The 25,021-nt window shown below is 35.9% G+C and overlaps 1 protein-coding gene across 5 annotated transcripts in view; it reads right to left on the reverse strand.

Moving 5' to 3' along the window:
- PLCB1 (phospholipase C beta 1) overlaps positions 1-25,021 on the reverse strand; it is an 856,495-nt gene that overhangs the window by 598,735 nt on the left and 232,739 nt on the right. The gene's annotated exons all lie outside the window — the stretch shown is intronic.

Here is a 25,021-nt window from a genome sequence, read left to right on the forward strand (position 1 = left end):
ATGAAAACCAAAACCAAAACTGATGAACTGTTTAGACAATTTTGTAGACAAAATCAATTTTTTTCAATAAAAAGTCCACTGTTTTTGTCTTATACACATGACCCATCGGTCACCACCTTATTGCCAAAATCCAATGATCCAGTCTCCTGAACCCTATGTAAGCATTTAAGCTATTTTCTCCTTCAAGGGTTCTCCATATTTTGCCCTTAACCCCTCACATTTCTCCCCCCCCATTCTCTCTCTTTATCTCTCTCTCTTCTGTCCGTCTGTGTCTGTGTCTGTGTCTCTGTGTCTGTCTATCTGTATCTCTCTCTCCCTCTCTCTCTGTGTATGTGTGTGTGTATGTCTCTCTTAAATCTATAGATATCCTTGATCTCCCCCAAATTCTAGAAACTCTTCTCTAAATACCTGTAATCACATACTGTCTCTCTTCAGCCCCTGTCACAGTATATAACCTCCATGTGGCTAAGGACTATTTTATTTTTATCTTATTACCAAGTGCTTGGGACAATGTCCTATATATAATAAATGCTTAACACATGCTTCTTAATCAATTGGTTGATTGATAATAACATCTAACATTTATTAAGTACATTAAGATTTGCAAAATGTACTTCATAAATATTAACTCATTTTATTCTCACAACAAACCTGGCAGGTATGTGCAATTATTATGCCAATTTTAGAGATAAGAAAACTTAAGTAGACCAATATTAAGAGATTTGCTCATGGTCACACTGCCAGTGTTTGAGGCTGGATTTGAATTCAAGTCTTCTTGAATCCAGGTCCAGCACTTTACTGTGCCACCTAGCTGCTTCTATTAATAACATGGATTGGACACTTGGACCTCAAACTCAACATGTTCAGAACTGATTTTATCATCTTTCCTTTAAAATTTGTTCCTCCTTTGGCAGTGACACCAACATTCACTCAGACTCCTACCTTCTGAATCTTGGAGTTAACAATAACTATCCCTCTATCTCAAGTTGCCTAAATCCAACTGATACTCCTTTAACGATATCTCTTATATCCATCCTCTCCTTTCCAATTCCTCTGTCATAAAACAACCCATCATTGCCATACACTCAAATTCTCTATTTCTATTCCCTTTCTCCTCTGAATTATCCCTCAACATTCCTGCTACATTAATCTCCCTACTGTGAAAATCTGGAGATGACACTCACCTAATCAAAACCTTTCAAAAGGACACTTCCTATTTTCTGTCAGTCAGCACTTATTAAGGACCTACTATGTGCCAGACAAAGTCACTTTACCCTCTTGGTCTCAATTCCTCATCTGTAAAATGACCTGAAGCAGGATATGGCAAACCACTCCAGTACCTTTGCAAAACAAACAAACAAACAAAAAACCAGCCCCCCCAATAACCCTAAAACCCAAAGAGGGTCACAGAGTCAGACATAACTGAAATGACTCAACAAGAAAATGTACAAACATGCTATCTTCAAAATAAATAGGAAATTATTAACAGAGGAAACGCACTAGAATTAGGAAGGAAGAAAATTTTCCTGTAGAAGGTGGGATTTTAGTTGGTTCTTAAAGGGAATCTAGTGAAACCAAAAGGCAGATATGAGGAGGAGAGCATTCCAGGAATGGGAGACAGTCAGAGAAGATGAATTCCAAACCACGTCTTAGTCTTAGCATTAAAGGCTCGTCCCAATCTTGTACCATTAAACTTAGCTCATACGGCTTCGCTCTATATACCCATGCTCCAATCAACTTGTTCTACCTCAATATCCCCTTTATATATACAATGCTCTTTGGCCTCTAAACCTTTGCTTTATGCAGGGAATATCCTTCTCTTATCTACCTAACTTCCTATTCAAATTTCATCTTCTCCAATATACTCTTCCATAATCTGTGCAGCCAGTAATATTTCTCTTCTTATGTCTTACAGTCTATCAGCAATGATGCAACAAGAAGGTATGTTCTAAGTATCATATTGTATGAATATAATACCTGAGTTGTTGACATCACAGGATTGTTGGAATATTTTACAAACTATAAAACACCATATAGATATTGGCCATTATAATTATTAGTAGTAATCATATTCTAAAAATTTCATACTTTCACTTGAAATGTAAGGATTTTCCCACATATATTATACATATATATAATATATATATATATATATTATATATATTATATTAAATTTTATAACAATTCTAACTAATGGAAAACACATTGACTTAAAAATACAAAGACTGGAAATAATTTGTTCTTACAGACTACTATAATCACTTGCATTTTCAAAAGGATTTAGGACAGTGATACTTCCTGAAGTTTTTAGGATATAAAGAAAAAAAATGAAGCAATCCCTATTCTCAAAGAGTTTGTGTTGTATCTATTCTTTACCTCTCTTATTTACTTAGCATATACTGTTTTGTCATGGAGAAGTTTTATTACAAAAAGTTTTGTTAGCTCATAAAAATATAGAAAAGGATCTATGATACGATAAAATTCCCAACTATCTGCAGTGCCATCTATGGGAAATTGTTCCCTGACTGTTAAAAAAGAAAAGTATTTGAATCCGTATGGTAACACTGAAAAACTTTAGGGTTATCCAATTCCCCTGATTTCAAATCAGTACTTGCTAAGCAACATTTTCGTATTGATATGGATTGCCAAGGGGGCATTTCCTCCCCTAATGAGGGTGCTGATAAACCAACAGTAATATTGTAGTTTATATGGTACTCCTATTTCTCAGTATCAATAAATATATCAGCATTCAACTTTATCAATCTATCAGAGTTTGGCCAACTTGAATAGGGCCCCCAGCATCTTTCACTACTATGTGACCTTATAAACCAGAGATCCTGAGCTTTCAGTTCTGGGCATGACCCTGGACCTGTGGTGACTCCACCAGCGCAGATTTTGCCTGAAAGTACTAATCACCTTACACTGTCTCTTAACTACAAAAAGAAAAAAAAAGACAATATAAATGTATATTAATTTTACAGAGAGTGATTTTTTAAAATGAAGGTTATATTACTTGCCAATCAGGAGCTAGGTTTTATAGGGACTATTAAAAAGAATTCATAGGGGCTGAACAAGTACTACAGTATCAAGTAGCTTATATTTTACTTCCTTTTGTATAGACATAAAGGATCCATGATGCCTGCAAAGCATTAGAACTTAGGGAAGCTACTATGTAAATGTTTTTTTGGTGATAATCATAAGGAAAACACTGAAAACCCACTGTAGGGCATTATGGGACATCACTCCTAAAGAAGTCATTGTGGCATAGCAAAGATCCAGGCAGGGAAGCTATTTTCAGAGTCTATGTGTAGGGGATGAAAATATTCTTCCCAAAATGAATTTATATACGACAGCTCTTCCTGTATGAATTGATCACATGGAGAGGAGAATTGGGCATAATGTTCCAAGCAATGAAGCCATTATTATGTCTCTATAAAACACTTTTTATATGTATTTTTCTTTTGTTTCTATCAGTCTAGCAATATGTTTGCATTTTACTGTTAACAAGTTATAAAAATAGTGATTTTCTTAACCTTTAAAAGTCCGTCCCTTTTTAAAAAAACAAACTCTTTACTGTTTTGAGTCATTCTATTTCTGCTAAAATGACTAGCATACTTCCAGTCACCCAGATTCACAACCTCAAAGTCATCCTTAACTCTTTCTTCCTTTATCTCAATTCCCCCCCCCCACACACACACACACATACCATTCAATCAGTTGCCAAGTAAGTTAATGCTACCTCCACAACATTTCTGGAATTCATCTCCTCTCTAATCACAGGATTACCACCCAAGGTATCCCTACCTCTTGCCTGAAGCATTTCAATAGTTTACTAACTCTGGTTTCTGCCTTAAGCCTCTCTCCTCTTCAAACCATCCTTCACATAATCACCAAAGTGGCTTTTCACAGCCTAGGTCTGATCAGCCTCAGTCCTCTGCTCAGTAAAATCTACTTGCTACTTATTGACTCTCTACTTAAAAAAAAAAAATACTTCCATTTTGCATTTAAAACTCTTTATAACCAGAATTAAAACTACCTTTCCAGTATTATTATATATTAACCCTTTCATATATACTTTAGTCTAGGCAAATTGGATCTTACTGATTTTCCATACACATAACATTTCATCTCTCATTTTTCTTCCTTTAAACATTTTTTTTTTAGTCATTTTTCAGTTGTGTCTGACTCTTCATGACTCCTTTTGGGGTTTTCTTAGCAAAGATACTGGAGTGATTTGTCATTTCCTTCTCCAGCTCATTTTACAAATGAGGAAAATGAGGCAAACAGGTTTAAGTGATCTGCCCAGGATCACACAGCTATTAAGTGCCTGAGGCCACATTTGAACTCAGGAAGATGTCTTCCTGACTCCAGGCCCACCTCTCTAACCATTGGGCCACCTAGCTGCCTGCCTTTAAATATGCTGTCTAATTGTACATGTATAACCTATATCTGATTGTTTATAGCCTCAAGGAGGGGAGGAGGGGAGGGAGAGAAAGAGGGAAGAATAGAATTTGAAAGTCAAAACTTTAAATAAAAATGTTGATTCATAAGGAAAACCATGCTGTCTTCTGTGTCCAGAATACATTCCCTTCTCAGCTTCACCTTTATGAAACCCTGATTCCTTCACAGCCCAGCTCAAATACCACATCCTTCCTTCTCCCCTATCTTCTAGTGCCTCCAACTTTAAAATTACCTTGTATTTACTTTGCCAACACATTTATATTCTATCTTCCTCTATAAACTGTGAACTCCTTTAGGGCAGGGTCTATTTTTGGTTTTTGTACCCTCATTATCTAGTATATTGCCTGACTCATAGCAGATGTTTAATAAATATGTATTGATTGATTGATTTAAAGAACTTGGGTAATATTACCTCAGATGGCAAGAAGGAAGTATATGTAAATATACAGTAAATGGGGACATAATAAATATCAACATTGCAATTTTGGCATTGGTTGAGAATTTGAGTGTGCCTAGATTTTAAGAATTTTTTTTTAATTCAGGAGAAACTATTAAAACAATGTAAGAATGACAAACGTATCTAGCACTAGATACCACTTTCCTATAACCAGATTCCATTCTGTTATGACATCTGGTACAGGAAATTAAAACTCTTAGGGGCACATTACAACTTTCAGTTGAAGGGAGGTAGAAATGGAAACAGAATAGTTGATTAAGAAGATGGTTTCAGAGAATGGGATTTGGATTTCTAAATTATATATAAATATAGACAAGATATAAGAATAGAAATCACTTGATAATGATGGAATTAATTTAATCAGGATTGGTAAAAAATATATACAGGGTGTCCCTTAATGTTTTGAGTTTTAATAATTTTTAAATTACACTAAGACTTTTGGGACACCCTTTATTTGCCTGGAGACTTGAAGACCTACCTGGACTTTGAACTCCAATTCTATGACATGATTTTTCACATGTTACCATGGGCAATTGATATTATGCCAATGGACTTCACTTTCTTGATATATAAAATGGGAGAACTGGATAAAGGTTTTACTCCATCTTGCTGTTACTGCAGATGGAAAAATAGAAAATGGAATGGAAAATGGAATGAAGGTAAATTCTTTAGAGTATAGAACATTGATCTTTCCTTCTCTTCCTGGCAAAATTCTGGAAACTATTTCAGCATTATGGTTTTTAACCAGGAAGGAAATCAGTGATCACTAAGAGCCAGCATGGGTTCCTTTACCACTATTCTGACTATTATCTCCCCTCAGACTCTGATGGATATAGCCCAAGACCTTGAATTCCAGAACTTTTGGAATAGCAATGTTTCCAGCCCAGTGCCCTGAATCATCATCCTAAGAAGAGGAGTAATTATTTTTACAAGTGTTATAAGGTATATTTAATGAAGACCTAGAAAAGAAAGTTATTGTTACTGGAGTCCTTTGCACTGGGAAATGATTCAATATCAGAAACTGATTTCATTATATTCATGGAAATGACCTTAAAGGAAAGGCATTATCATCTGCTTTTCTGCTTCTGCTTAACAATCATGGAACCTTTTCATATGCCTTTGTCTGAAACCTTCCATATATGTTATCTCTATCATTAGAATGTGAGCTTCTTGTGAGCTAGAACTGTTTTACTTTCCTATGTTTTGGACGTAGCAAGCACTTAATACTTCCTTCATTCATTTAATAGTGGCATATCCACAGTAATTCAGGCTAAATAAAGGAAAGAATAAAATTTTGCTGCTTTTTCTACATGTGCCAATTCTCTCCCCCAATACCTGTCAGAAAAAGAAAAATAAGTATATTATACCATGAGTTCCTTTTTATTTTTATTGGGATTGAGTGATGACTAGAAGCCCAGTGAGGACAGGTCAGGTGATCTTCGGTGTTCAGAAGCTGGGGGGCTGGCATTTGTAGAGGCTCTTGTTAGTTCTGTCAATCAGGGCTACTAGCCAATTAGCTTGAGGCTGTGTATGTGGTTGGCCCTATTTCCTGTGGGAGAGAGGGCTTCTGGGAGAGAGAAGGGAGGAGAGGTTTCACTTTTGGAGATGTGAGAGAGGGAGTGAGATGCTGGAATGCTGTGCAGCAAGTTCTCCATGAAAACTGATATTTCTGGGTGGTGGTGAATTTCAGATTGTATTTTTTCCTTCCCCTATTCCTTCTTTTCTTTGTCCCTAGTTCCATTAACCTTACTTGTGTTTTAAATTTGTTTCCATTAATAAACCCTGTTTTTTTTTAAGAGGCTGTTAATCTCCTTTCTTACCCCAATATTATGGTGAGCCACCTAATTAACACTCCCCATATTAAATTTGGCCCTTACAATTCATACAATATATAATCATATGATTATAATTTCTCAGAGAATATATTAATATATGTATTGTGAGTATATATTTATGCTGTCATGTATGACATATTTATTAATTTTTCAGCTTTGCTATAGGACAAGTCTAAGTTTTGAATAAAAGCCATTGTAAAACTTCTCCAAGCCTCCTTATGTCAAAACAATTTTATTCTAAAGGTCTTTAATGGGAGGGATTTAGGTACAAATGAATGAGATAGAATATGTTTCATTTCTTTTTCAGAAATGTTCTAATCTTGTTTTGGGTGAAAAACCCTTAAAAGTATGCCCCCACTGCTATTTCTGCACATTCTCCATGCAAGAACCTCCCATTTTTTTTTGTCCCCCTTGGATTTTCCTTTTCATTTATTTGCAACTCTGTATCTGCATACAAAACCATTAAAGAAGGGGAAACATGGTGGTTTCAGACGACACCATGGAATGGAAAGGGCAAGAAAAAGAGAAGAAATCTAGTTCTATTTATTTATTCTTTTCATGGCTCAGTTTTCTCATCTTTAAAGCTGGACTGATTATTATTATTTATTATTATTACTTTTCCCAGAATTACAAGATGTGAGAGGTAGGAGGGATCTCATAAACCAACTAGTATAACTCAAATAAAGAATCCCCTGCATAAAACAAAGGAAAACAAAACAAGCCAGAAAGCAAGAAGCAGAGTCAACTATAAGAAAATCAATAAGAAGAAAGCCATACATTTGGAGTTTCAGGAACTGTAGGATGCCAAATTACATAGGCTCCTGTTTCAGCTTTCAGCTCTGCCAATCCACCAAATGAATCAATCAATAAACATGTATTGACTACTATGTGCTAGGTGCTGTGCTAAGTTGTCAGGGATACAAAAAGAAGCAAAAGTTAGTCTCTGCACATAAAGAATTTACAATCTAATTAGGGCAGTGACATGTAAACAAATATATACAAAGCCAGCTACTTACAGGTTAAATAGCAAATACTTATCTGAGGTTAGACACTAGAATTAAGAAGGGTTGGAGAAGCCTTCCTGTACAAAGTGGGATTTTAATTGGGATTTAAATAAAGTCAGGGAAGCCAATAGGCATAGTTAAGGTAGAGTATTCCAGGCATGGGGGACAGAAAATTCCCAGAACCAAGAGATGGTGTGTCTTGTTTGTGGAATAGCAAGGAGGCCAGTGTCACTGAATGGTAGAACACAGGGGAGGGAGTAAGGTGTAAGAAGACTGGAAATGTTGGAGAGGCTAGATTATGAAAGGTCCCTTGCTCTGGTGTCTTGAGAAAATCCTTTCCTCTGTAAGCCTGTTTCCAATCATTTTCAAGCTTCTATGCTCACAAAGTCAGACACTGTGAGCTGAGTGACCTAAACACATTACTTGGCCTTTCTAAGCTTCTGTTTTATTAACTGTAAAATGTGGCTAATAACAACACTTACTTCACTTGAGATATATATATATATATATATATATATATATATATATATATATATATATATATGTGTATATATATATATATATATATGTGTGTATATATATATATATATATATATATATATATATATATATATATATATATATATATATGTATGTATGTATGTATTTGGTGAGGCAATTAGGGTTAAGTGACTTTCCCAGAGTCACACAGCTAGTAAGTGTTAAGTGTGTGAGGCCAGATTTGAACTTAGGTCCTCCTGAATCCAGGGCCGGTGTTCTATCCACTACACCACCTAACTGCCCCTTGAGGTATATTTTTAAAAAACTTTTATTTGAGTCTCCTGGTCTCTAGCCTCCAGAGAGAAGAGGAGAGGATGGTGCATTACCATATTGCCCCTTGCACCTCCTGCATGATCTTCAACCTGGGATGGTAGTGTTAGGGGGAGAGCTTGGTGCCATACTATCATGCCCACACATCCCTTGCCTGACCTTTAGCTTCTGAAGAGAAGAGGGTATCATCACTGATCTCCTTCCTTGCGGGAAAGAGAATATAATGACCTCTCTGCTTCAAGTTTTTGCTATCTTGCTTAAACTGCCTGTGGTTATGAAAGGACTCCCCCTAGGGTTCTTGAAAGACTGAAAATTCTTACAAATTTTTTTTTCACTTATGAATAATACAGTCAGTCCCATCTGGTCATACTCTTCCCATCCAATTTGTTCTTTGCCCCCACAGGTCATGATCCAAATTTGTTTCTCTCCTTTCTCCAAACCGCATTGATTTGGGGGCAGCTGGTGGCTCAGTGGATAAAGCACGGGTCCTGGATTCAGAAGGACCTGAGTTCAAATCTGACCTCAGACACTTACTAGCTGTGTGACCCTGGGCAAATCACTTAATCCTCATTGCCCCACCCCAAAACAAACCAAAAACCAAAAACCATTACTTAAGTTCTAATTCCCATTCCCCTCAACTCAATTCTCTCAATGTTCTATTCTAAAACTACCAACTCCACCCGTTGTGTCTTGTAGAATGTTTGCCCCAAAAGCAACAAATGTGCTTTCAACTTAAACATTTTCCTTTCCCATTCTTTCCTTCTTCTGGCTCAGTAAAATCTGGCTCCCTTCTAATAACACAGCATATTTGGCCAACACTATCTATACTTTCATTCATCTTATTCTCTGCCCCTCTCTAATGTAACTCACTTGTCAAGGTAGGGTTGTCAGAATACTCCTTGTTCCTATAGCCACTTCCAAGTTCTCCCCCTAACACCATCACCAAGTAACCTCTCCTCCTGTGATGTTCATGAAAACCACATCTACCACCCAATCAAATTCGTAGTAGCTGTTTATGAATTTCTAGAACATTCCCCTTCCTTCCACAATGGTTTTTACACTTGATTCATAACGTTTCTCTCCTTTTTAACTCCTTCCTTCATATTAGGAGACTTCAACAAATATATTGATACTCCTTTAAACACCCTAATCTCTCAGTTTGCCAACTTAAAAAAAAATCCTGTGACTTACTCCTCCACCCCACAGCCACACCTAAAGATGGTCATACCCTTAGTCACAACTTCATACCACCTCCTTATTCATGAACTTTAAAATTCCATTATCTGATCACAATCTATTGGATTTCCACTTTTCCCTGTCTTTCTATATACTTTCTATACCAAACCATGATCTTTGTCCAACCCCTGACCTCCAATTCCTAGACCCATCAGTCGTCTCTCAGGTCATTACCCCTACATTAGTTGTTATATTCCCCTTCTTTCCCTATTTTGATTCCTTGATGAACAGGTTCAATTCTGTACTGCTGCCTTCTTCTAGGGGTTCTAAAAGCAGAAGAAGAACAAAGAATAAGTAATTAGAATTTGATTATGGCAGATGTTTTAACTGTGTGAACCTAGGATGTCTAGAAGTATTTGTGTATGTGTTTAGAAATCAGGGAAGATTTTTTTTTTCGTAAAAAAAAAATTAGTAAAAAAAATAAAGTCAAAAATTCTGAGAACAATGACAAGGTAGTCTGCTTCTACTCCAAGAGGAGTAATTGACGTCCCTGGGAAGATGAAAGTAGATCAGCACAGTCTAAAGTATGAGATTGCAGTCTAGGATCCTTTCTATATGCCAATCAACCTATATTATTATACAAACTTATTGATAATTGAAAATATCATTTAGGGTAAAGTATTAAAAGATTACATTGACAAAGCAAAAGCTTCTTTTGTATGAATACCTCTTTTCTGTTTTCAAAAATAGGTACATTTCAGATCCACTGCAACTAATCATTTACCTTATTTAGTTGACATTTTTAAAGGCAATGAAAATCTCTAGATTTGCCCAGGAAATACACACATTCACACAAGCATGCACACATGCACATACACATAGGCATGTACAAATTCACCCCAGAGAGACCAGGACAATAGTATAAACCTAAATGATTTCTAGTTAAACTTGATTATTTATTAGGCAACAAGTTTTGTCTTCCTAGATCTTTTTTCAATATTTAGCACATCATAAAAGCATTCATCATATTCCTATGGACTCCTGACACTAAAGAAGGCCTGAAGCACAAAAATTAGAAAGGTAGCGATCATTGTCACGTTGTTCTCTATTGCTGCTATGTAGATATTCTAAACATAGATTTCCATTACAGGCTGACTTGATTAGCTTGAATGATCATAAATCCCTTTGCAAATAGTCTCATAAATGCTAAAAATCATCATTACAGATATTTTGGCTGAACAGTAGATTAGGTTTCCAAATGCCAATTCACAGATAAATTCAGAAATCATACAGATAAATCAGTCAAAGAACCATTTTTTATCCATCTGAAAAATACAGATTATTGACTGTAAAACAGGTTTCAAACCTAAATCATGTGGAGTGTCAAGCAACTCAATACAAGTGTACATCCAGACAAACATTTTTGTTTAGCCTCTTGGCACCACAATCATGTTAGTCTATTTCATATATGTATATGTGTATGTGTGTCTATTATGTGATCTTGGGTGTGTCATAAATTCTATGTCACCAAAATGCTTCTTTCTACCCTTTTAAAATGGAAATAATTGGTTGTCTTCTGTTTCACAGGAATTTTAAGGGAAAATGAGTTCATTTTTTAAAATCTAGAGAGCTAGCTTTGAAGCCAAGAAGACCCTGTTTCAAGTCTAAACTCTGAAATATAATAGTTTTTTGACACTATGTCACTTAACCTCTCATTGTTCTAGACAATTCACAACTCTCAGTTTTCAATGCTCTTGCTGTTGTTGTTTAGTCATTTTTCAGTTGTGTCTGACTCTTTGTGACATCATTTGGAATTTTTCTTGGCCACGATACTTGAGTAGTTTGCCATTTCCTTCTTGAGCTCATTTTACAGATAAGGAAACCAAGGCAAACAGGCTTAAATTTCCAGGGTCATAGAGGTAGCAAGTATCTGAGGCCAGATTTGAGCTCAGAGCAATGAGTCTTCCTGACTCCAGGTCCAACACTCTAACCACTGAGCTACCCAGCTACCAACACTGCTGACCTATATTGGTAGAAGGAGTTTCTTATTCAAGGAGTTCCTTATATTAGTGAAATCACAGGTCTAGTCCCTGTACCTACAATTAAATAAAACAGATTTAGTACAGAACTCATGTAAGAGCTACAAACTTGGAAAATTTTGTTCTTTAAAATGTTTTATTCTTTCAAATACTTCTTATTGATGCCTTTTTTCAGCAATCATTTTGGAGGAGAGGTCCTGGAGGAAGACCCTTCCACTCCATCTTAGAACCTCCCTTGTAAAAAAGAAAAACAATGAAGCAAAAACACTTAATAAGAGTGTCATCTGGGGCAGCTGGGTGGTGCAGTGGATACAGCGCTGGCCATGGATTCAGGACCTCCTTTCAAATCTGTCCTTAGACCCTTGACACTTACTAGTGACCCTGGGCAAGTCACTTAACCTCAATTGCTTCACCAAAAAAAAAAAGTGTCATCTGACCCTCTGCTATGGTCACTTTTACTGTTAAGACCATCACTTTCCTTTTAGTGAACTTTTCATTTATCTTCTTGAAGTGGTTTTACAGACTATTCATTTGATTCTTCTTATTTTATTCCACATCACCCTGTGGAAGAGATATGGCACATTATTTAAACCTAGGAAGGAGAATGAATTCAATGGCAGGAAGAGGATGGGGCAATAGAGGGTATAGCTCCAGGAATGAAAGAATGTCTGTTACAGTCAAAAGACCACTGGATTTGAAGTTAATGCACCTTTGCTCAAATCCTGGCTCTTTTATCTATTAGTCAGGTAAACTAGACAAGTTGTTTCACCTCTCTCAGACTCCATTTTCTATTCTATTCAACAAGTGGGTTGTATCAGATAACTTCTCAGGATCATTCCAGCTCTAGACTATGATTCTGTAATCCTACTGTAGAACCCCTTTCAGAGCTATTTTCCCAATACCTACTTGACTTTGTGGTCTAGATCTTGAGCGAACAGGAGCCTGCTATTATTCTTAGGGTTGTAGAGGAAATATAAGTGGCTGAGGTTTCTGGTACTGTCATTCATAAGAGCTTCCCCTCCTCTATCTCCACTAGTGTAAGCCCCATGTATTTTCAGTCAGTAGTAACAGTTGGTTATTACAAAAAGCCTTTACTAGTTATGGCAAGAACAGTTAGTTCAAACAATAATTTATTTTTAAATTCCCTTCCCCCCATATGCCATGCAAACAGCGAGTCTCTGGGGAGAGTGTGCTTACATTTAAAGTACAAAAGTAATGAGGCAAATATATGGAGAATGCATGTGACAAAAAGGTAATTCACAGCTTCTGCTTACTAGAAGTTTCTTTTTCCCTTTGTACAGTGCATGTAGTTCCCCTTAAGTGTAACTCTCTGTTTTTCCAAAGATAATCTCCCTCCAAGAGGAGAGGTCATACTCCCTGAATCTACTTCCTGGCCATCTTTCTTTATCTATGTCCAGGTTTGTCCTTGGTGGATGTCTCCTTCCAATTTGATGGGCTGTCTTTGCTCCTAGTCTTCACCTGATCCAATTTCTCCTTTAAAATGGGCAATAGGAAAAGGAAGCAAGAGGATGAAACTTTTATTCTCAAGAAGTTTCCCTCTAAGGTAATTTACCCTAATTTTCAAATTGGATGCTTAGCCTCCAATCTTGGAGTTCTTTATCACTAGGTTCAACCTCTCTAGACTTTGGGATCCTTAAATATTGTTTTTGCCTTTCTTTGTTATGCCTAGGATTTTGAGTGTGAAAGAGAACAAAATAAAAGACAAATAACTTGAAATGGTAGGGTGAAGTGAAGTTTTATTAAGGATGGGGAAATCTAGGCATGTTTGAAGACAGAAGGGGAGGAACTAAAAGATAAGGAGAGATTGGAGATTAGAGAGAGGGTATGATCAAAGATGCAAGCCCTTGGAGGAGTCAAGAAGGTATGGGATTAAAAAAAAAATAGTAGAGGTGTTGGTATTGGCAAGGAGAAGGATGTCTCATTTTCTGAGACTGAAGCAAAGGACAGTGAAGGGAATACAAAGACTGGTATTCAGTAGAAATAGATAATATAAATCATCAGTAGATCCAATCATCGAAGTTGCATTAACTTCTTCAGAGTTTAGCAGCATGTGTGTGGAGGAGAAGGTGATGGGGGTGGGAGTGGAGTAATGCAAGGTTTGGGGTTTGGAGACTTGTGAGTCAGGATAGGATCATGGGTCAAGGGTTGAACATTGTGTGAAGATGAATTGTTTAAAAGAAATGAGACTTTAAAAGAAAGACAGTAAGTCAGAGCAGGTGGTATACTGGGAATTTAGGGAGGGGTAGATTGGAAGTTGCACTGAGATAAGAAAAATGGGTTTAGGAAGGATGAGGTACAGGGCAAGACAGAATAACAGGAGCTAATTTATGTTAATAATTAAAATATTGGAAAATCAATAAAATAGATAAAGCTTTGGTTGATCTGATTGAAACACTGTGAATATATTAGATACTCTAAGAAACTCTTTTGGCTTTCTTGTATATGATTCACTACAATAAAGCAAAAATTTCTTCCAAAGTGTTATACTCTACCACAAGGCTGACCCTCAAAGAGTCATTTCTTAAAGGACCCTAGAGACCAGAGGGAGTCAATGTAGCTTCCAAGGTCACCTAATATACTTCCCAGAAGTTCCTCCTCTTATTTATAAGTCCCTTAATGTGTAGTGTCCTACTTGGCAGAATTGATACCCAGCAATAACTCTTTAATTATATAAGTATGTCATCTCTAGTGATCCTCTTAGTTTCTAAATAAGACATAAATGATATTTTTCCTTGGCCTGCTTATTAGCATCATTGAAATGTCCAGCCACACACTCTTATTTCTCTCCCTCACAAAACTCTTCCAGAATAAAACATAAACTGCCCTATTCCTAAAGCTGACCTCATACTTTACTGAGCCTCTCCCAATCTCCCTCAGGCAAATGAATTTTGAACACTTTAAAAAAAAAAAACATACTCTTGAAAATTCAGGCATTCAATAGGGTGTGTGTGTGTACATGTGTGAAAATTACAGTACTGAGATGACAAGAGTACAAATGTTTTCTTTTTCCCCTTTGCAAATGATTTCTTCAATAATAAACTTTTGCTGCTTGAGACTGCCTTGTTAGGCTTTGCCTCTTAACTTTTCTTTTTTCTGATCCCTATAGAGCCTGAGGCTTTAATTCTATTTGACTGAGATTCATTCAATCATTCAACAATTATTACTTTTATATGTAGTCAAAATGTATATTCATTATTTTTCTCTTCCATAATGAACTGCAAAATCAGTGAATTTGATTTCAAATGCTTTAAAAAAGCAGCCTCAAATATAGCCATCTCCCTTTTTATTTTTACTTAAAGTCATATAGAAAAATACTTTTAAAAATTGAATTTCTTCTGTATTTTCCATAATATTTTTGTTTACATCACAACTGTTATAATGTACTAAGTTTTTTCTTATTGAAATAACAAAGATCAAGGGATTTTAAAATAATTCTCTACAATTTAAGACGAAGACAATTTCTAATCCTTTTGCAGTCATTAAATAGTCATTTTAAATATAATGTCTTTGAAAAGGTGAGCTCACAGGCATCATACTCAAGCCTTTGTCTTTTACCTTATCCTTAATCAGATTTTTAAATATTTTGATCATTTCCTGTGGAGTAGATATCTATGTACATATTACTTAATCTAATGTGCAAATAGTTTTCCCAAAAGCTTAAATATAGGATCATCTAAGCTCAGAGACAGCACCTGATTTTAAAGCAGGAAAAATTTAAAGCAACATTTTCCCTTTTAAAAAAAATCACTATTTTTCCAGATCAAAAAATTTTAAACTATAAAAGAAGCTGCTAACCTGCCACCTTAACCAGATTTTGTCTTTTGCTGTATCCAAATTAAATGGAAATTTGGTTTACGGTCACTATATTTAGGATTTTTGGTTTTGACTTATCATTTATCTCATCTCCATGTGTCTCTCCTGCTCTCTTAAAAATGAATTATCAGGGGGCAGCTAGGTGGCTCAGTGGATAGAGCACCATCCCTGGAGTCAGGATGACCTGAGTTCAAACCCGGCCTCAGACACTTAACACTTACCAGCTTTGTGACCCTAGGCAAGTCACTTAACCCCAATTGCCTCACCAAAAACCAAACAAAACAAAGAAACAAAAAAATGAATTATCAGGGGTTAGCTAGGTGGCACAGTAGATAAAGCACTGGCCTTGGATTCAGGAGGACCTGAGTTCAAATCTGACCTCAGACACTTGACACTTACTAGCTGTGTGACCCTGGGCAAGTCACTTAACCCTTATTGCCCAGCCAAAAACAAACAAATAAATAAAAATGAATTATCAAGATGGAACTTGGACAAAAACCATGCTTGAAAGATGATGCTTAAAATGATAAAAATACAGTTGATTTCAATATAGCATTATTCTCAAAATGTTTTCTTATGCACTATTAATTTGATCTTACAACATCCCTGTGAATGAAGAAAGAACAGCTGAGGACAAATCTTAGTCTCAGACACAGAGCTGGCCATTTGTAGAAGCCAAAAAGGACTCTGGAGAATAGGAATTAACATTTGAAGGGAGAAGAAGAATACATCTTGAGAAATGAAAAAAGGTGTGGTTTCTGTTCAGTGAAACTTGGAAAGATGATTCTTTCTTAGGGAGAGGATTCAAAGGACAAATCAAGTGTTCACACAGAGATTACAAGTCAGGAAGCTTGATTATAAAGTTCCAAGGGCTGATGCTGAAAAACTGGTGTTTTTTTCTTTCTTTCTTTCTTTTTTTTATTGATTCAGGTGCTAGAGATGAAAGAGTGGGACATAAACATTAACAGCAGGGGAACTGAATATTACTGAATAAAGAGGAGAAGATGCTATTGGATAAATGAGGCCCATTCCATACAGTATCCAGAAATGACATATCACTAGAAATTTCACTTTAGTTCAAAAGATCCTGTGGTGTCATTAATTCACTAAGATTCCAGACATATCTGGAGAACCAGGAATATAAATATGACAAAAATGAAACTAATAAACCACTTAATGGCAATCATTTACCCACAAAAAGAGTGGTCTATCAATTTAAAAATGTTGATCTGGATGATTAAATATTTCATATGTAGTAGACCCCCTTGAGTGGGAAAACCATAAATTCCACCTTGTCCATCATGTTTATCCTAATTGTCTAGACCTGATAATTACAAACCAGAAAGTGTGACATCTCACTGTCATATAGCTGATTAGTGGTCAAGTGAGGATTAAAAACCTCAATGTCCTTTCTCCTAATGCTATATTCTTCTCCTTTTACTCCAGTTGCATAAAGTTAGAACAGAAAGAGCAAGTAAGAGAGACAGGATTGCAAAGGAAATAAATCCTTATTTTATTTAGCCTATCCTTGCCTCCCTTGCCACACATATCCATGGCCTCCTATGTTTTTGTTTGTTTGTTTTATTTTTTGGTGGGGCAGCAGGGGTTAAGTGACTTGCCCAGGGTCACACAGCTAGTAAGTGTTAAGTGTCTGAGGTCGGATTTGAACTCAGGTCCTCCTGAATCCAAGGTCAGTGCTCTATCCACTGTGCCACCTAGCTGCCCCCTCCTATGTTATTTTTTAAAGAAGGAAGGGAGTCTCCCATGTTGCCTTAGAGGGGACTCTTAAGAACATGAAACTGCCAAAAAATATGTTCATGGAAGGTATTATAGGTAAAGGAAAAAGTGACAAAGAACTACTGACATACATTGGTAAGAGGATTTTTTTTTAAATTTTTTATTTTATTTTATTTTTTTTACATATAAGGTATTTTATTTTTTCTGTTACATGTAAAGATAGTTCTCAACTTTTGTTTATACAAGCTTTACAATTTCAGATTTTTCTCCCTCCCTCCCCTCCCTCCCGCCTCCCCTAGACAGCAGGTAATCTTATATAGGTTATATCTATATATCTATATATCCATATCCATATCCATATATATATATATATTTATATATACACACACATATATATACACATAATAACATTAATCCTATTTCTGCATTAATCCTGTTACAAGAGAAAAAATCAGAGCAGTAATGCAAAACCTCAAAAAAAAAAAACCCAACAGCACCCAAAACAAAAGAAATAGTATGGTTCAATCAGCATCTATACTCCACAATTCTTTTTTTTTTCTAGGATTTGGAGATCCTCTTCTATCATGAGTTCCCTGGAACTCTTCTGTACCATTGCACTGGTGTAAAGAATATAGTCCATCACAGTAGGTCAACACTCAATGTTGATGATACTGTGTACAATGTTCTTCTGGTTCTGCTCATCTCACTCATCATCAGCTCACGCAAGACCCTCCAGGTTTCTCTGAACTCAAGAGAATTTTCTTAATAGTTTGTGGAAGGTGTGAATAAGACAATTAAAGATTTAAGGCACTGAATTATAAGGAAAGGGGGGAAGGATGTTCAAAGGGCAAAATCAAAAGTCAGCCAGTACCCTCACCTCTATTCAGGCTAGGTAGGGTTGTAAACTACCTGGAGAAGGAAATAAAAGGTGAAATACATGGAGGAAGCAACGCCTCTGGTCCCTGGCTTGCCTCCTGTTAAGGATGATAGAAGACAGCCGTAAGAGTACAATTCTCAACACCCTCACCCTGAAAACAGTCAACTGAACCATGACATCTGAGTTTATAACTGTCCTCCCCCATGGGTTTCACTTCATGGAGACAGCAGGAAAGGAGGAGAGTATTTCCAGAGCCTGCTAACCCAGAAGCACACTGGGCAGAAATGTAACCACAAGAATCAAAAACCTAAATATAGGCTTTGAATTATGGTCAGAAAATGGATTGGGGGGGTGGTGGTAATGAGGGGGTCATCAGTCAGTTATAATAGAAAGGAAGGAAGAAGAGAGGAGACTAAGCCCTAAATACAATTATCGGGACATCACAGAAAATTACTCTTGTACTAACAATAAATATGGACTTAGCTGGCTAATGCCTACAGTTTAAATAAGTAATATGTTTAAGAAATAGTTGTGATCTTATTGCTATTTTTTTTTCTCAAGACCTGGACCTAAGATTCTCTTAATTCCTTCACTGATTTGAATAACATAGAGTATGCACTTGGCCTTGGATCCTCTCATCAAGGGAACACTCATTGATCGACATTATCTTTCCACCTCTTGAAGTATGTGCAGTAAATGGTTTCACCAATAAGCCCTAAATCATTATCATTATCATTATCATTAGAGAACAAGGTTTCATCAAGTTCACTTACTATTCGTTCTCTCATTCCTCAGTGGTGATATGCTGATCTATCACCCAACTCAGCAAAAGAGCTGCATTTCATAATCTCCTATGGGGATTAAATTTTCCCCAGGGTCAATGTCTCTGGGTATATTATGTTCCTAAATAAATAACTTGTGAATCCTTGACATAGGTGTTCAGCACACAAAGGATAGATCACTTTTTTTTTTCTTTTCAATCCTGCACAATCTCTTTCTGCTCACTCCCAACCAAGCTATTGCTCATATGTAAATAAATCCAGGAGATAAATGTTTTTGAAAATTAATTCACCATGGCTATTAAGAGGGGAAATATGTTTCTCTCATACCCAGAAGACTAAAAACAGTCCTCAGACTGCCCCCAGAAAAAAGGCATCACTGCACATAGGAAAGGATTGAAAATTGTGCCCTACCACAAATAAAATTGTATCAACTTGTGTTTGAAAATTGTGCCCTCTCTGTTACAATCCCCTGGAAGCTTCCAGCCTTCAAGGTAATATAAAGGAAATCCAAAATAAATACCTAAATCCTATGAAGAATAAGATTTTCTGGCATAAAAATGTGTGTATTTGTAAAAAAGAAAAATAAAAAGCAATATTTAAGTGTCCCTCATGGCAAATCCCTGCTTGTAATGCCTGACCTAGATGACCAATTTTGAACAACCTTACTCTTGACTCTGTAGATAAGATCTTTGCATAAGTGCTTTCATAGTTCTTAAATCTTTCCCAATGGTTTCTTGAATTTTGCTTCTCTTATTCACACAAATTTGACCCAATCTCTGACCTCAGTGATGCCCCCATTTGTCTCTTACTCTATAACAGATTTTTTTTTTTACAAAGCATGTTTTATGATATGGGATATTTGTGTTGATAGTTTAGTTTAAAGACAGACTTAGCATATGTAAGTCATTTAAAATTAAATACAGAAATCTCCATATAGAAAAATAGGTATTTCTAGGCCTTGCTGTTATGAAATCAAATTAACTCCAGTCTTGAACACTCTGAGTACTTCAATGTACTTACTTCAGGGCAATAACTAGGGCATCACTTAAATCAAATAACACAAATTCAGCGACCCATGAGGGAATACTCTTTATCATCTTCCATGATTCTGAATTTGCAAAAAGGCAAATTTGGATATTTTAACAATTTTTTTAAAGTTCTGAGTTCCAAATTTTGTCCCTCCTTCCCTCCTTACCCTCTCCCCTCCCTGAAGCAGTAGACAGATATAGGCTATATATATGCAATTGTGTAAAACATTATCATATTAGTCCTTTTGTATAAGAAAACTTGAATAAAAGAAAAAATGAAAGTGAAAAATAGCATGCTTCAGTCTGTGATCCATCAATATCAGTTCTATATATCAGCTCATACAAATCTTTCTAGGACTTTCTGAGGTCATCCTGCTTGTCATTTTTATAGCACAATAATATTCCATCACAAGCATATACCAGAGCTTGTTTAGCCACTCCCCAATTGATAGTCATTCCTTTGATTTCCAATTCTTAGCCACCACAAAAAGAGCTGCTAGAAATATTTTAGTACAAATAAGTTGCTTTTTCTCTTTTTTGGGATGTCAACCCAGCAGTGGCATTGCTAGATCAAAGGGCATGCACAGTTTGACAGCATTTTGGGCATAGTTCCAAATTGCTCTCTAGAATGGTTGGATCTATTCACAACTCCACCAACAGTATATCAGAATCCCAGTTTTCCCACATCCCATCCAACATCCAATATTTCCCTTTTGTTGTTATAGAAAATTTCGATTGAATGTAAAATTTGCTCACAAGTAATCCTAGCCAAAAGTGGAACAGGTTGCCTTAGGAATTAGTGAATTTCTCCTTTAAGGCCTTCAAGTAAAAGCTAGATGACCCACATATTGGAAATGTTTTAGATAGAGTTATTTAATTACAGATTGGACTGTTAGTCCTCTGAATTCCCTTCTAAGTTTGAGGGAAGGGGCTGTTTTTGTTTCTATTTGCATCTCCAGCACTTAGCACAGAGCCTGGCAGATAGTGGGTGCTTAAAAATGCTATTGACTGATGGAATGACATCTCTTTTTAAAATAAGTTTTTATATCTTTTGTTTTTTTTTAACATTACCATATTTCCCTCATTATCCTTCCCCACCTCAGAGGGATATCCTATGTAATAAATAGAAATTTCAAATGACCAAAAAGAAAAATGAAAAAAATATCAGTATCATTCATGAATTCATTGAAAATGTTTGTGTGAAAATGTGTGCAATGTACAACACTTGTGGATCTCTCACTTATGCATAGGGGTAGCATATAGAGCATAAAGGAGGGAGGGTGAGGGAGACGAAGAGGGAGGGAGAAGGTAAGTGGTATGTCATGTTCAGTCTTATGGAGTCTTGGTTTATCATTGAGTTGATCAGAATTCTAATATTTCAAAGCTGTTTTTCTCTATCATGTTGTTATTGTACAAATCATTCTCCTTGTTCTGCTTGTGTTCAGATGTCTTCCCAGTTTCCTTTGAAACTCTTCATTTAGACATTTATGATAACACAGTAATATTCTATTACATTCATAAATCAATTTGCTTAGTCATTGCACAATAAAAGATAACACCTGAGGCTCCGATTCTGGGCTACCATGAGAGAAGGTTCTACAAATGTTTTTGAACTTTAGAGTTGCTTTTCCACTTTCTGATCCCTTTGTCAGTTTAGGTAGCAGAGAGGTATAGCTGGGTCAAAGTGTATGCACAGTCTAAATTGCTTTCCAGAATAGCTGGAAAAACTTACAGTCCCACCAACTATTCATTAATGTGCCTTCCCCACCCCTCCATTGATGTATCCTTTGATCAGTTATCTCTTAGGGAATCATCCTTAGTTTTATACATTTGAATCAATTACTTATATATCTTGGATGTGAGACCTTTATCAGAGAAACTACCTCCAAAGTTTTCCCCACATTTATCAATTTCCTTTCCAATTTTTACTATATTATGTTACCTTGTTTAAAAATACATTTTATTTTCTGTGAACTTCTACATTGCCTATTTAGTAATTAACTCTTCCTCTTGCCATAGATCTGAAAGGTAATCTAATTTGTTCATGATGTGAATGTTTATGAGTAGGTCACGGAGCTTATTTTAACATATGTTATGAAATGTTGGTCTAAATCTAATTTTTGACAGATTTCTGTCCAATTTTACCTTTAGCTTTTGTCATTAATGAGCTCTTCCCCTTGTAACTGGAATCTTTGGATTTATCAAACACTATCATTCTTTGTATGTTTGATTCTGCTTATTGTAATACTCCATCCATTCCAATGATGGATTTCTCTATTTTTAACTGTATCAAATTGTTTTAATTTGTGTTGCTTTTATAGCTTCTGTATTTATTTTGAATAAATTTTGCTTTCTAGATCTTCCAGCTGGGTTTTATTGGTAACATACAGGAATGTTAATGATTTCTATCTGTAACTTTGATGAATTTACTAATTATTTCAGCTACTTTGTTTTGGGGTTTTTTTTTTTAGTTGACTCTTAGGGGTTCCAAAGTAAATCATCCTATACCATGTACAAAAATCCAAAGTTTTATTGTACTTTTGCTTATGTTTATTCCCTCAAATTATTTTCCTTGTCTCATTGATAATTAGCATAAACATGCAATTCTTAAGGAAATAGCTTTTATATTGACTTTTACTTTCCTTTACTGCCTGGAAATATAGTTCTTCATCCTCATACCCACCTCAACCATTATATATTCCAAAGAAAATCCCAGTTCCTATATGGAGCCTACATGGAAACCCACTAGGTTACTCAATGGAAAGAAAACTGGACCTTCAATCAGGAAGAACTGAGTTCAAGTCCTGACACAGACACTTACCAGCTATTCAACTGGCCAAGTGAGTCACCTCACTTGTTTATCTCAGTTTCTCCAATTATAAAATTGTGTTTAGTATAGTACTTATCTCCCAGGGTTTTTGAAAAGATCAAATGAGATAATTCTTAATGAGAAAGTGCTTAATATAATGCCCGGCATTTTGACCAAACAAGAGATAGAGTATATTATAAAATGCAAAATGGATGATTTTGATTATATTAAATTAAAAAATTTTTGTACAAACAGAAGCAATGCATCCAAAATTGGAAGGGAGGCAGAAAACTGGGAAACAATTTTTGAGGCCAGTGCTTCTGATAAAGGCCTCATCTCTAAAATATATAGGGAATTAAATCAAATTTATAAGAATCCAAGTCATTCCCCAATTGAGAAATGGTCAAAGGATGTGAACAGGCAGTTTTCTGATGAAGAAACCAAAGCTATCTATTCCCATATGAAAAAATGCTCTAAATCTCTAATGATTAGAGAGATGCAAATTAAAACAACTCTGAGGTACCACCTGACACCTATCAGATTGGCTAAAATGACAAAAAAGGAAGATAATAAATGTTGGAGAGGCTGTGGGAAAATTGGAACACTAATGCATTGTTGGTGGAGCTGTGAGCTGATCCAACCATTCTGGAGAGCAATTTGGAATTATGCCCAAAGGGCGATAAAGCTGTGCATACCCTTTGACCCAGCAATTCCACTTTTAGGTCTTTTTCCCAAAGAAATCATGGAAGGGGGAAAGGGACCCACATGTACAAAAATATTTATAGCTGCTCTTTACGTGGTAGCAAGGAATTGGAAGTTGAGGGGGTGCCCATCAATTGGGGAATGGCTGGACAAGTTGTGGTATATGAATACAATGGAATACTATTGTGCTGTAAGAAATGATGAGCAGGAAGAGTTCAGAGAAACCTGGAGGGTCTTACGTGAGCTGATGATGAGTGAGATGAGCAGAACCAGAAGAACATTGTACAAAGTATCATCAACATTGAGTGTTGACCTACTGTGACGGACTATATTCTTCTCACCAATGCAATGGTACAGAAGAGTTCCAGGGAACTCATGATAGAAGAGGATCTCCAAATCCAAGAAAAAAAAAGAAAGAAAGAACTGTGGAGTATAGATGCTGATTGAACCATATTATTTCTTTTGTTTTGGGTGCTGTTGTTATTTTTTTCTATTTTGAGGTTTTGCATCACTGCTCTGATTTTTTCTCTTGTAACAGGATTAATGCAGAAATAGGATTAATGTTATTATGTGTATATATATGTGTGTGTATATATCTATATCTATATCTATATCTATATCTATATCTATATCTATATCTATATCTATAGAGATATATAGATATAACCTGTATCAGATTACCTGCTGTCTAGGGGAGGGGGGAGGGAGGGGAGGGAGGGAGAAAAATCTGAAATTGTAAAGCTTGTATAAACAAAAGTTGAGAACTATCTTTACATGTAACGGAAAAAATAAAATACCTTATACATTAAAAAAAATATATATAATGCCCGGCAACTAGTAGACTCAATAAATGTTGGCTTACTTTCCACCTTCCTAGCCTTTTGTGATCTGTCTCTGATTTCCTTTAGGGCTTATTGTCAAGAGTGTTGTTAGCAATTAGAAGCTCATAAAGAAGAATGGAAAAGGCACTTGATTTGTAGTAAGAAGAAATACATTCATATGCTGTCTTTCTTCTACTTATTATGTGCATGACCTTGACCAAGTGACTCTAAGATCCCTTCTAGCTCTGTATCCTATGTCCTAAATTCTACATGATTCTTCAAATACATATGTGCAAATTTTTAGGCAAAATGAAAGAATGATCCAGTAACTATTAACTTATTTCATTAACAAATAAACAGGTTAGTTATCATAAATAAAAGTTTTCTAACATTGAAAGCAAGGAAAGCTCAAATCTAAAGAGCTCATAATGACATACACTCTTCACCCAAACACAAATTATCACTGATGTCTCCACCTAGAGGTCCTATTCAGCAATTTCCTCTCTTCCTGAATGCTGCTGCCATTTATCTTTCTTTCTCCTAGTTCGATCCCTTCATGTCAGACTCTCCCTGACTGACAAAGTGATAACTTGCTAATATGATACACCTGCTTTACCAATTTGTTAATGGAAAAAGACTGTAAGACCTC

This window comes from Dromiciops gliroides, chromosome 2, assembly GCF_019393635.1.
Source record: "Dromiciops gliroides isolate mDroGli1 chromosome 2, mDroGli1.pri, whole genome shotgun sequence".
NCBI classification, from domain to species: Eukaryota; Metazoa; Chordata; class Mammalia; order Microbiotheria; family Microbiotheriidae; genus Dromiciops; species Dromiciops gliroides.